Below are 15,205 nucleotides of genomic sequence, written 5' to 3'. Positions count from 1 at the left end.
TAATAGTCCTTCAAGTGAAAGAAAAAGAATAGGGAAAAAAGTTGAAATATAATGTTACAATTCAAATTGAAATTCTATGTATCTTAAAAAATAGATGCTGAGTCACAAAAAAGGAAAGCTATTAACAACATTTTCATATGGCTCTGTAAGATGTTTTGTTTCCAGTTACATAGGGATTATTGCCAGCTAATATTTGTTAGGTGCCATGCCTTGAACATCACCATAATTTATTCAATAGGTAACATGTTACATGGATTTTGAAATCCAATATTCAAGAATGCAAATGTTAAGTTGGATATTAAAAACAAACATTGTCAAGAAAAGAATAGAAAACTTCCACCCAATCACTTATTTTGATGAATTAAATTTGAGCTCTTTTAATCACCAAATTCTGCTTTTGTGTATTTACTACCAGAAATGATTGGATGTTGAAGGGATATGGGGCAGCATGTGACATAGGAAGGAAAGAGGTTTTTGATCAGTGATTAGAAAGTGCCACACTACAGGATAGGAGGTAACAGGAGTTGGGTTGAAAACTTAAAGATGACCATATATTCTGTTGTCTTAAATTCCCATTTTGAATTTTTCAGGTTTTCCTTTAATAGCAAGATACTCTTTTTTTTCTTCTCCTTAACACTTTCCACATTCAAAATAATGTACACTTCCTTTCCATGAACAAAATGAAAACTTAAGTATTGTATTTCAATTTCTTAAGATTTAAGATGAATAGATAATATGAATAAAATGTTTGTCTACATTCACAACCATGATGGAAGCTGTATGGCCTTGACCACAGGAAAACCAGAAGACATAAATCTATTGAGGAAATGGTAATAGTTATTTTAAGAAGATTATCTCCAGAGAAGAGGAATTATCACAGTGCTTGTATAAGAATTCTTTGCATAACACTTTTTGAAATCTGCCTTCCCATTTAGGCAAAATGACTTCTGTTTTAAAGTGATTTTACTCATATTCTGAAGTTTTCTTTTGTACATACGCATAGTGGAAAAATAAATGTCAGAGTGTCATCTCCTTAAGCTAAAATTTAGTTTTGTTTTTAAATCTTTGTTTCAGTTGTAATTGTTTTTCCTCCTTTTACTGCTAGTTATTTATCAGATTTAAAAATGTTTGACTGCTGTAAAAACTATACTATAAATCAATCTGCATTGCTACAATGTTAGTATATATATATGTGTGTGTGTGTGGGTGTGTGTATATATATATATGTAAATGTGTCTTCCATATTTTAGTTGTATTTAGTTCAATATCTGTCAAAAATATTTACAAAAATATTCTATGATTAAAACAGCAAGAACAGCTTTTGAAGCTTTTAGTAAATTGCTGTTATTGAAAACAGATATTTCAAAAGGAAGCTACTTACAATTTTCCTTAAAGAAGCAAAAAAGAACCTAAAAACATTAAATAGGGCAAACCGAAACACTGCATGGTTTAATTTTGAAGTTTGAATCTCTCTTTCTCTCTCTCTTTTTTATTGTTTTTATGGAGTCAGCTCTGTCACCCAGGCTAGAGTTCAGTGGTGCTATCTCGGCTCACTGCAACCGCTGCTTCCCACGTTCAAGCGATTCTCCCTGCCTCAGCCTCCCGAGTAGCTGGGATAACAGGTACCTGCCACCATGCCTGGTTAATTTTTGTATTTTTTAGTAGAGACACGGTTTCGCCATGTTGGTGAAGCTGGTCTTGAACTCTTCACTTCAGGTGATCCACCTACCATGGCCTCTCAAAGTGTTAGGATTACAGGTGTGAGCCACCATGTCTGACCTGAAGTTTGAATATCTTAAGTTGTTAAAAGAATACTTTTATAGAATACAAATCTTTAAATTGGGTCAATGAATATCCTTGAACCAAAATAGAATAAATCTGACAAGGGTTTTCACTTTCAAGTCTACAAAGTCTGGAAAAATATTGTTAATAATCATAAGTAAAGGAAGCCTATAAAACCAGTTGCATTTCATAAAATGTGTATCAAAAAAGATACTGAAAATGAAAGAAAAAATGAACCATCTGTGAAAATGCTAGAGCTTAAGTATTTACACATTAAAATGCAAAAAGAAAGCTTTAAGAAAATACTTCATTAGTAGAATTTGTTTTCAGTTAAACATTTTAAGATAAATTACTTTTTCAATAAAAAACATGGTTTACATAAAAGAGTGTCTCAGTTTCAAATTTTGCAATAATAAAACACAATTTTGAAGAAGTTACTGGAACTTCTATAAAAATAAAGTAATATGAACATATTGAAAATAAATATAAAAATGTAATTAAAATATTAGAGACAATTAGAAGCTGAGAAACTGATTCATATAATAATATGTAGAGTACTTTCTCTGATCATTTTATTTGTAATTTGTTGTTCACAATATAAGAATTTATTTAAAAAATATTTTTCCACTATACTGCTAAGGTTATACTTTTGTTTTAGAAACAATTTTATTTTTGAAAATATGGTAATATAGATACTACACCCTCAAATGTAATAATGATGGTAAAAATAAAATGTTTCAACATTAGATCATTTAGTTTAACTTTCTTTTCCCTTTCACGTTCCAAAGTGTCTCTATTTAGACGATAAGCTATGTAATCAATCATATATCATTTAAACTTCCTTTAGACCTTTTCTTTCACCATCAGGATGGGAACGGAAAGAAAAATTTCAGGAGTTCGCCATGTTTCTATTTTAATTGCTGAGTCATCTGGGATGCTCCTCTGCATTCTGAATGGTTTGTGGAAAGTATACCTGAGTAACAGAAGTTAATGTTCGTGAATGAGAATCAACATGATGTAGATGGAAAATGCTGTAATGAACCTACTCCATTCCACCATGGCTGCTTTAATACTGTATTGGTTGGAGGAGACACTCATGTCAAAGTAAAGGTACAGTGGACTTTTCCGCAAGTTAAGGACCATAATATGCTCAGATGGTACTATGTTAAGATGTATGAATAGAAAAACAAGAGTAACTGCAAGTCAGGTAAGAGAGAAATAATCAGAAAATGTTCTTCTTTTTATGATAAAATGTTATTGAGCACCCATTGTGTGCCAGGTAGTAGGTAATAGCTGTCAAGTAATTACAGTCTCTATTATATTGACTATACTGTGGATATTGAAATGATAATAAGATATTTATAAGTAAACAAGAATTTGTGATAGCTCATTTGTGACAATCAAAGAAGTGTGGGTAATACAAAAAGTATTTATGAACACTGTAATCTTATTACTATGGGATTTATTTAAAAACAAAAGAAAATAAAATCTTTTCATAGAAAAATCAAAGTCAGAAACTGGATTCTCAATAACCCAGGTTTTAAGTTATAATGATACATTTTCTGCTAAGGTTGGCTACAGCTCTGAGATCTTCATGGGAGCATGAGAGACCTTCTGAAAGTCTTCAATCAGAAAAGCATGCCCCTGTGTTTCTAAGGACCTGATAATCATAAGCAATATTTTAAGGCTTCGATCTATCACACCGCATTGAAGAATTTACATGCTTATCTCTCAGATTCCATCTCTGAGAGGAATAACTAGCTTTGCCTTTACTGGCTAAGTCCAGACATACAAATCAAGAAGGAGATTCTTGATAAATTGGTAATGGAGCAGAGTATGATCTCCATGCATAAATGTCTTTCACGTCTTACAAAGGGAAGTAGATTTATAGATTTGCACATGTGTGGGAGGAACAATAGAAAAATATGCCCACAGGTAACAAGAAATCAAATACATTGTTCATAAGCTGCTTGGAATAAGAGGGTTTTTCTTTGCAAAATCCTGAAGAGAGCTTAATCAGAGATAGGCAATAACATGTTCATGTGAGAATATGGCTTAGAGAGCTTCATGTCCTTGTAAATGAGACATGTCATGTAAGAAAGCAGAACATAAGCAAGGGACTACAGTAACTGCTGAGAAGTAATGAAATATATAGAGGATAGGGGCAGGAAGATTTCTAGCTAAAGCCCTCTTTCTCTGAAACTTGATCAGGAAGTTCTGAATTCTTGCTAAATCAGGGAAGAATCCAACAGAAGAGAGCCCATGGATTCTATTGCATCAGGTTTAAGGTATCAGTGGGAGAACGAGCCAATTCTGCCAAAGTGAATAAATGAGCAAAGAATTTTAAGGCATGAACAAAGTTTAAACAAAGAGAATTTTCAGAAGAACCAGGTTAATTCCAAAGAATGAAAGGCAGATACTCATTTTGTTACACAAGGTAGATCACAAGACAACCAATTAGACAGATATCCTTCCTGAGAGAAATCCTCAAACAACATATGTTTATCAGTTTTTTGTTTGAACATCATGGAATTAGCTGGTCACTCTGTTGGTTAAAACTGGGATCCTGTGGAACTGAGTATGTAAGGGAAATTATTTTTAAAATGTTCAGGTTGATATGTAACAGGGTATAGATACACACAGGAGAGAGATACAATTCCTTGTCAAGAGGCTTCATGCAGCACTCAGCTTAAATGGATAATCTACAAGGAAATAAAAACATCCACATGTACTATCTACTTACTTCCCTCATGAATTCCACTGCAAGGTTGCAGGAAAATCCATCCAAAAACAAACATATATTTGAAAAGACTTTGAAAAAATGCTTGACCATAAGATAAATCTTATATTTCCCAGATATTGCCTGGGTACTAAACAATTATCTTTAAAATATGTAAATACAATTGAGTAATTACAAAATCTGTTCATTGCAAGGAGAAGATCACAGTGCATGAAATAATAAAAGAATATAAGTGTGCATGAGAAAAGGTTTTAGATTGATAACTCAAGAAAGTTCTAAGATAGAAACATTTTAGAAAAAATCTGAACAATAAGTAGAATGTAATTGTAAGAAGTACAGTAGAAGCGTGATTCTTCGGCCTAACAGGATACAGGAAGAGGCTGGGTTAAGGAATGACTTAATCTACTGATCAAGGCCAACGTGGCAGTTACCTAGAGCCCAAGGACTAAAGCCCTATCAGAAGCTAGAGAACTGGTAGGCTCTAAGATACAGTCATACAGGCATTTCAGGCCATGTGGTTGGTGATTTGTTTTTTTGTTTGTAATATATTTAAAGATTTTTTTTTAAGACTTAGGTCTTACAGTTTTACTACAGTGTGTCTAGGTGTGTGGATTTATTTAAGTAAGTTGTATTTGGCCCTCATTGGCCTTTTAAAATTAAAGAGAGATGCTAATCTTAAAGCCAGGGCAGTTCTCAGCAATTACCCTCAAAAATAGCTTCTCTGCCACTGACTCTATGCTTTTTCTCAAAAACATCTATTAATTGTTTGATGGAGTTTTCAGTCTCCCATCCAGGGATTTATACTTGGCTTTTATCCTATTCTTTTATTGTTTCTGTCTGCTAATTTAGAGTGAATTTTTGAGTATAACTAATTGATCAATTCTCTTTGACTATTACAAGATCAGAGTTTACCTAATTTAGGAAGTCTGAGTTTTCACTTTTGTTTTTTTTTTTTTTTTTCCTGTGGCAATCATAACATCTTGCTTTACAAGGAGTTTAATTTGGTTCCTTTACCTTTTTTAGTATATGTGCTGCTGAAGTGAGCATAGTTCCTTTATCTTTGTATCATTTCCTGATTTCTATCTTTATTAGCTTTTTTAAGCACTTCACTTATGTTTTCTTCTCATAAAGAATATAAATTTACTTTCTTTAAAGGCATTTTCATCTATGGTGTGGCGGCATCCCTATAATCCTGGGTACTTAGAAGGCTGAGACTGAAGGATGTCTTTAAGCCAGGAGTTTGACATAGATGCACTATGATGAGGCCTCTGAATAGCCACTGCACTCCAGCCTAGGAAACATAGTGAGACCAGATCTCTTAAAAAAAAAATAGTATGTATATATACACCCACACATATATTCTGTTCTTGAATTGATCTGTAAGTTACTTTTGAAAATAAATAATGAGAGCTTTTGGAGCTTTATTTAAACCATGATTTTTCTCACTTTCTTTGAAATATTTGTCAGCTTATTACTATAGAAGATTTTGGTTTCCACATTGGCATGGGGGAGGGGGTGTTACTTTCTAAAACCTGTGCTCACTTCTTCCCAACCCATTTTTTTATAGCTACTTGTCCCCAAACCTGGGCCCCACAACTTGGGGCTGTTGTTCAGAGGTAGCTATGGAGGATCATGCCTCAAGTGGCCTAGGCCAAGACAAAGTTTAATGGTTATAGTTTTTCCTATCACTATTGCAGGGGAGCAATACCTATAAAAGTCACAGCCATAGGGCTCAGTCTGTCTCTGTTGGTTTATGGTCTTTGTTCCTGGGTGCAGAAGGGCTAATTCAGTGAATAGTTTAGAGGTGGACGCCTGGTTTTGGTTTCCTGCAATGCATGGCCACTTATCCACGAGAAATAAAACAACACCTTTTCCTCGAAGTGAAATTAAGCAGACTCGCAGTTTTAGCTTTTGTTTCCTAAAAATAACTTGAAAAGTTTATGTTTTTGAGTATGCCTATAGTTGCAAATATAATATAATATTAATTTAAATTGTTTTATATCAATGAGTACGTAATCCAAATTACATTTTTGAAAAGATCACTCCTGCACCTATGTCCAGAAGAGACCAGTGATGCAGAAAGTGAAATCAATAATAAAATTATGGGAAAAGAGAGGTAAATACAATGATGTATTTGGACATAAAGAATTAGAATAATAATGAACCATGATAAGTGTAACTTACCTGGCAGTTTAAAGTGACAGTACTTATTAAAACATTATTCATTATTAACAGAAATAGCAACCAAGGGAGAATCCATTAATAGCAATTAATATAGCAACATAAGGGAGAATCCATATCCCTAAAGTAATTCCTCTTAATATTATTCATCTTCTTTTAGGCCTCAGCATAGATCAGGACTCTCTCGGTTTATGACCCTCCATTTGTGGAATTTCATGTTTATGTTGATTTATTTCATTTTTATATTCTCTGACTTTTTTTTTGTCTTTAGGTTAATAAATAATCATATTGTTGTGTCTTACGTGTCTTTTCTTATTTCCTCAAAAGCAGAATAATGTAGTCCAATTTTATTCCAGAAATAAAATTTCTGCCATTACATAGAATTCAAAATACATTCTTTCTATAAACTGATATATTGCTGAGTATAAAACAAAATTCAAAACAAAAGGGAAATGAAGCTAAAAATGAATCTAAGAAAACTTGATGGCTCCTTAAATTTTCTTTGGGCTTTAAAGATTTACTGCTCATATTCATCACTGTATCTCAGATATTTTACCTGCACAAATAAAAATAAGCCTTCCTGCTTTTTAAACTTATATTACCTTTAAACAATCCAAAAATGAAAGGTTAAAAGAGCTGCACTGTGACATAAATTTTTTATGAAAACAATAATTTCCTCAATTGATGTTAATACCCAGTCATTTAGACTTTTCAAGGCAATGAAGCTTTTGAAAATGTCCAAAATGAAAGCAATAAAAGGAGCCTGAAAAAACTGGCATACACACTTTTTAAGGAGACATCCTGCAAGCATAAGCTAGATCTCCCCGCCACGTTCATGGTTGTTTAAGGAGTATCATTACATATACCCTCAAAAAGCACTGGAATAGTACCACATAATAAACATCTGACAGGTCCCCAGAGTAATCTTAATCAATTTACCGAAGAAAGTAGCTTTTCGATGAAGAGTTTTAAGACATTTAAAAATTCTTGGCTGAAAAATCAATTCTACTTTTTATAATTGCTCTGTGAGGTGGTTAAAATTATAATTATTCTGGACATGTAATACCAACTACAAAATATCTAAATTCCATGACACATCTATGAAAAAACATTTTGAATAATATTTCATTTAGAGATTAAAAATATTCACTTAAATATTTTAAACACTACAGTTATCTCAAAATTTACAAAATTGTAAGTTAATTTGCAATTGACTCTCCTCCTCCTACTTCCCTCTCCATTTCAGCTTGCATTTCTACATCTTTTTCAGTAAGGCCATTTCACTGGGAGAAAGAGACATAAATTTATCCTCTTTTTACAGTAACAACTTTGCTTGTTACTCTGCCCTCCTACCTTCTTGATGGCATTTGCTAAGGCTTAACACAGAGCTTTTCTATTTGTACATCTGCACTTCACAGAACATAAACCATATGTGGCAATCTCAGATCAAAAGCCTACTGCTGGTAGTGGAAAACTTTGCAGATTGTAATTGAAATTCCTTCTTCCCAGGAACTGTACAACCCTCTCCCCTAAGCTCAGGAGGAACTTTAAATTTCAAAGTTAAGTTAGATGTTTCTCTGTATACATCGCTATGCCTAACATATCTGAATTTTTTGCTATTTTGCCAAGTTATGTCCATGTAGTTCTTATCTGTTTTTTTTTTTTATTTGAATGATGCTTTCTAATTTCTTTAATGATGATACTGGCATATAATTTATTTTTTTCTGGCAAATGGACTTTTTTTTTTTTAAATAATCAGTGTACATTTCAAAATTCTTTTATCTTTCTCCTATTCATTTCTTCCTTTTTAAAACTGTACTTGAATTTATAGTTATGCTCAAAAGAAAGATAAGTTGTGTCTTCCTTTCCATTGAATGTTTATTTATAATTTATAATTATTATTTCACTGCATTCATAATTATTTACATGTGATGTATTTTTTATTTCAACTAATTAAAATGTAGAAAATTTCAAAGATTAATATTAAAGCATGAATTTACCACTGAAATTGACCAATAACTTTGTGATGTTTATTCACAGCTATATTTTAAAAACAAGCATAGGATGACAAATATAGATGAAGTGCTCTAGGGATCTATCTAGAGAGAGACAATAAATATTACAAGATGTTTACATTAGGTAATAATTTTCTACATACTGTGATAAGTAGAATAATGTCCCCACCCAAAGATGCCACACCCAAATCCCTAGAATCTATGGATAGATCATGTTACATGGTAAAATTGAATTAAGGATGTAGATGGATATAGGTTTGTTAATTAGATAATTAGCTTTAAATAGAAAGATTATCTTTGGTTTATCCTAGTGGGTCCACTGCAATTACAGATGCCCTTTAAAGTAAGAGTGAGGCAGAAGAGGAGTCAGATAGAGGTTTTTTTTTTTTTTTTTTGAAAATGCTATGCTGCTGGCTTTAAAGATGGAGAAAAGACCACAAGCCAAGAAAATAGGTCAATTTTAGAAGCTTGAAAAGGCAAATGACTTAATTCTCTCCTGCGGCTTCCAGCAAGGAATGAAGCTTTGCCTTCCACGGTCATATGGCTACACTTGAATCAAAGTGGGAAACTGACATTTAACTTGTGTTTTTCTTCTGCAGATAAAACCTGAGCTATATTACAGTGAGGAAAGGATAAGGGGAAATTGGATGAATAGTAGTGGTCTCTATCTTCACCCAGTTTTGTAAGTTGCCTATAATTTATAAAACATTGATTTAGGTTGGGTGTGGTGGCTCAGGCCTGTAATCCCAGAACTTTGGAAGGCAAGGAGGGTGGATTGCCTGAGGTCAGGAGTTTGAGACTAGCCTGACCAACATAGTCTTTACTAAAAATACAAAAATTAGCTGGATGCGGTGGTGGGTACCTGTAATCCCGACTACTCAGGAGGCTGAGGCAGGAGAATCACTTGAACTGGGGAGGCAGAGGTTGCAGTGAGCTGAGATCATGCCATTGCACTCCAGCCTGGGCAAAAAGAGTGAGACTTCATCTCGAAAAATCAAAACAAAACAAAACAAAATAAATAAACAAAAAAAAAATCCACTGATTTAAGGACAATGAGATTCTAACCTATAGACCCATTATAGTATATTTATATTGTTTTAATCCACTAAGTTTGTGGTAATTTTTTATAGCAGCACTAGGAAACTAAAACAAATACACATCCACTATAAATGAATGTTTTCAAAAACTATTAATTGTACTGTTTTTCATATAATTAGACTTTACAGTTTATGTTTCCTTTACCTACAAATCATACTGCCTGACTATATTCACAAGTCTTGTCTTTAGCTGCTTTCGTAAGACTGAATATGTCCAATATGATAGGAGCAAAAGCAACCTACACCACCTAAGATGAAGCCTATTGAAAAAATTACAGAAAATCCTCCATACTCTCTATCTAACATTTACTGACAGAATGCAGAGAAGTAGGAGACCCTAAAAGCTGCAGAACCCCATGATTGAAGGAGACTTGGTACTGGAATGACTGTGTGGAACACAACCCCTACTCCTTTCCTTACTGCTGATATGTAACGATCAATTGTGGCATGACCAAAATTCTATAATAAGTTGCTGACATTTTGGATTGTTGAATTTTTGTTACTCTTTCTCCTACCTTCTCAAAGGCAGCTCCCTGATCAGTATGACTTGAATAGTACAATATCTAATTCTAACTAAATTTTTGAGATTTTCTTTCTATACAGCACTGAATTTGATATTTATTGATGAGATTATATAAAAATTTAATTACTTATTTCAATTGCTAGCAGACATCATTGTAATAATAACCAACAATGTAATATATTTATCCATTTTAGTAGTAGTTTGGGGAATATATACACACACAAATACATATATATGATGCGTGGATATATAGTAACTAGTTTGAAAATATATATACACATACAAAAAGAGAGGTAGACATGTATGAAATAGTTTGGGAATATATGTGTGTGTGTGTATATATATATCTATACACACACACACACACACACACACACACACACACACACATATATACACAAAGTTGTTCTCCATCTATATATGTGTGTTTATATATGGAGAACAACTTTGCAAAATCCCAAAACAACCACACTATAACCAACAATATATCCCCAAACTAATAAATGGATATTTTTTTTTTTGGACGGAGTTTCGCTCTTATTACCCAGGCTGGAGTGCAATGGCGCGATCTCGGCTCACCGCAACCTCCTCCTCCTGGGTTCAGGCAATTCTTCTGCCTCAGCCTCCTGAGTAGCTGGGATTACAGGCACGCGCCACCATGCCCAGCTAATTTTTTGTAGTTTTAGTAGAGACGGGGTTTCACCATGTTGACCAGGATGGTCTCGATCTCTTGACCTCGTGATCCACCCACCTCGGCCTCCCAAAGTGCTGGGATTACAGGCATGAGAATAATTTTTAAAAGTCGGTAATAATACAGCTTTTTGGAGATTTTGCCAAATTTCTCTCCAAATTATTATTAAATATTATCAAAACTGACATCACTACTAACAATGTAAAGGAGCTCAAGTTGTATCTATCCTTGTAATTATAGGGTATTGACCGAAAAATAATGACATAAGTATAAAATATATGTATTCCTAAATTTTATAGGAATATATATGAACAGAAGTCTCATTCCCATTTTGTTTTTAATTCCCATGACTATTAGATTAGCAGAGGTTTTTTTTTTTTTTTTGGCATTTTATTGCCTTTATGAATCTCATTGCTCTCAATTGCCTGTTAGAATTTTGTGAAAACATATTTAAAATCTGAGTTTATCACTCACTTTTCTGAACTTAGTCATATGGCTACACTTGAATCAAAGTGGGAGGTTAACATTTGTGTTTTTCTCCCCCAGCTAAAACTTGGACTACATTACACTGAGGAAGGATAAGGTGAGAGTGGATGAATAGTAGTAGTCTCTATCTTCACTCATTTTTATATTTTTGTGTTGTCTATAATTTATAAACTTTAAAAGTAGATACAGATATATGGGGAGTTGCCTCTAATCTTATCTTGTGGCTCATTGTTTTTTTAAAAGCTGCTTTCCTCTATCCTAAGATACTTGCTATAAAATTTTTATAAATGTATTGCATTTTTTATTTAAAAGTAACATTTATTTTTCTGCTTCAGAAATCTATTCAACTTGGAGTTTTTGTTCATGATGGATATGAAGAAAAACTATATCTTCTAAAATATGGACAGCATGTTGTTTAATCACCATTTATTAGCTCTTTCCTTCTCAATTTTTTTATAATTTATCTACCAGATACTATATTAATTTGCATTTGGTTTAAAAATAATGATTTTATATAACTATTAGGGTTTACATGAATGTTAGAAGACTTGGGGAGACTCAAAGAAGTCAGAAAAGCTGCAACTGTCAAGTTAAGAAAGCAGATACTAGACACTTTTATTAAAAGATTCTTAGTTGTAGTTCCCTTAATGTTCAGTTGGAACCTGCAAGCAATTCTGAGGATTCTTTGTTTCCATCTACTATCTCAGGCTACAGCTTACAAGATTTTTGCGAATCATTGTCAAGAAGCTACCATGAATCACATGTCTGCACATGCCAGGTATCTCTAGGCTCATCTACTTGGTATGGAATCTGAATCTCATCGCAATTCCTTTCTTTGACAAATTCTAACCCAGAATAGCAGAAGGGAGGGAATTCTAGGAAATACTTCTAGGAAATAGAGTATCAGCTTTTTCTCTTTTCTGAAGTTCAGAAGAAAGACAATAGAAGTGAGAAAAGGGTTGTTTAAAGCAGAAAATTCAACATAGATGCCATGTTTCCATTTCAAATACATACAGAAGTTGTATTTACTTATATATTATTTATTTATATATAATATATACTATATTATATACATAATCCAGAATTATCATATTATATATTTATATAGAATATATGATATGTTACATATGTAATATGACAATTCTTCTAGAGTCACATCTCTATCTCAACACCATCAAGAAAATATTCACATTTTTAACATTTTGTATATATATGATATAATATTAGTATATATATTATTTGTATATTTATATAATATATTATATATACTATATAAAATATTAACCTTTAGACCTTGACTTGGGCAAGGCTTCTTCAACTATGAAATCTTTCTAGTTACCTCTGGAGAATAGCCTCAAGTTGTGGAGCTCAGAGTTGGGGAAGACAACTACATGTAAAAAATGTGAATTTTTTTTTTTTTTTTTTTTTTTTTTGAGACGGAGTTTCACTCTTGTTACCCAGGCTGGAGTGCAATGGCGCGATCTCGGCTCACCGCAACCTCCGCCTCCTGGGTTCAGGCAATTCTCCTGCCTCAGCCTCCTGAGTAGCTGGGATTACAGGCACGCGCCACCATGCCCAGCTAATTTTTTGTAGTTTTAGTAGAGACGGGGTTTCACCATGTTGACCAGGATGGTCTCGATCTCTTGACCTCGTGATCCACCCGCCTCGGCCTCCCAAAGTGCTGGGATTACAGGCGTGAGCCACCGCGCCCGGCCAAAAATGTGAATATTTTATTGGTGGTATTGAGATAGAGATGTGAATCGAGAAGAATTGTCATAGAAAAGACTAAATTTAAATGTTGCTGGTTTTGAAGACGGTGGGAGTGTGCAATGGGTCAAGGTACATGGGAGAAAATGTCTAAGAAATTGAAACAAGTAAGGAAATGGATGTTTCCTTAGAGCTGCAGAAAGAAACATGGTAATTTTGCCATTTTGCTTTTTGACCGAAGATACTGTTGTCATTCTTATACCCTATAGAATTGTAAGATAATAAATTTTTGTTTTTAAAACCACCACGTTTGTGGTAATCAATTACACAAACAACTGAAAAGATTTAATATTTTTATAACTCCATCTTTTGAAAATGCATCATTTATATGGTTATTCATATAGTTTATATTTCTGACAGCAGTGTTTTAAAATTTTTATTTCTACAAAAATAGTTTAGATCAACTTTGAAAAATATTTATTCCCAGATAATTTAAGATTTTGTTACAACTTCCCCTAACTTGCTATTGGTGACAGATATACAGACTACGGCACTTAAATGCGCATCACTTTTATCCAGACATGTTTCTGAGCTTCCATAATTGTTCTAATTGTGAATAACTTACCAAAGATGTTTCATGTAGACCAATACTTCCTCACTGGCTAACAATATTTTGTCTTTTAAATTTCAGACTCTGTATAGACAAAGAAAAATTATCTAGAATTTCTACTGAAATAAAAATGGGATGACTAAATAGTGATAGTGTACAGTAATAGTACAAGCCTTCACTGGAAGATTCTTGTGTGGTTAAAGATTCTTACTTAAATCCTTAGTTTGCAAATATATCTCCTTAAGTTTTGTTAATTTTAATTAAAATACTATTTATATTAGTTCACAAAATAATATTTTGTGATTTTCTTTCTTAAACTTTCAATGTAGTGAATAACATATACAATCTTTACACTTGGAATCTTGGGGATAAAAATAATAGTTATTGTTTATTATTTTGCACCTGTTTCTCAATTCAAGTTATTTATATTGATTTGGGAAGTTTGCATCCTTGTGCATGAGAAAGATGTATGCATTATATTAAGGTGTAACAGAACATATGGATAAAATAAATTCTGAGTTTTGTAAAACAACCGTTACAAGCATATTGCTGACATTTAATGAAACTACTTTAAACATTTTTAATGTTGTTTACAACAAAACGTATAAAGCAACAAAAAGTGCTTAGTTTTATTTTCCTCCTCTTCTGCTATTGTTGCATGTACTCTCATACCCATTCAGTATGAATTGAATGGAGCTAGACTATCACATAGCATGCACCTGCTGAGGATTTGCAGTTTTCTTTGTCTTGCAAAGAGTCATGCAAAACAGATAGAAATCAGTGTACCTATATTTCTTCAATATTACAGAAAAACCTTGAACTCAAAATGTTAAAAGTGACAAATCAGAGAGTTGCATATATTGACATTTCACTATTATAAAGAAAGCTAGCTCTCCAATGGACATACTTGTTTGAATTATGTAATGTAATATCTGACAACACAGATTTGCTATGTGGCTTATAGGTGTTATTATACACTCCTATCTGGCAAATGTATACTCATAGAGATTATTCTGAGAGCAGGGCAGGTAGTGTCATTTGGGCTATTTTTGAAGACAAATCCAAAAGCCTAATAGTAAAGACCATAGACACCATGAAGAAACTGTATCGACTAATGGGAAAAATAACAAGCTAGCATCAAAAAGACAGAATCAAATTCACACACAATAATATTAACCTTAAATATAAAAGGGCTAAATGCCCCAATTAAAAGACACAGACTAGCAAAATGGATAAAGAATCAACACTCATCAGAGTGCTGTATTCAGGAGACCCATCTCACACATAGACTCAAAATAAAGGGATGGAAGAATATTTATCAAGAAAATAGAAAGTAAAAAAAAAAAAAAAAAAAAAAAAAAAAAAAAAAAAAA

The sequence above is a fragment of the Sapajus apella genome, unplaced genomic scaffold (genome assembly GCF_009761245.1).
Source record: "Sapajus apella isolate SASKATOON/1434 unplaced genomic scaffold, GSC_monkey_1.0 scaffold11, whole genome shotgun sequence".
Classification (NCBI taxonomy): domain Eukaryota; kingdom Metazoa; phylum Chordata; class Mammalia; order Primates; family Cebidae; genus Sapajus; species Sapajus apella.
The sequence above is the reverse complement of the archived record's forward strand: the minus strand, read 5'-3'. Positions refer to the sequence as shown.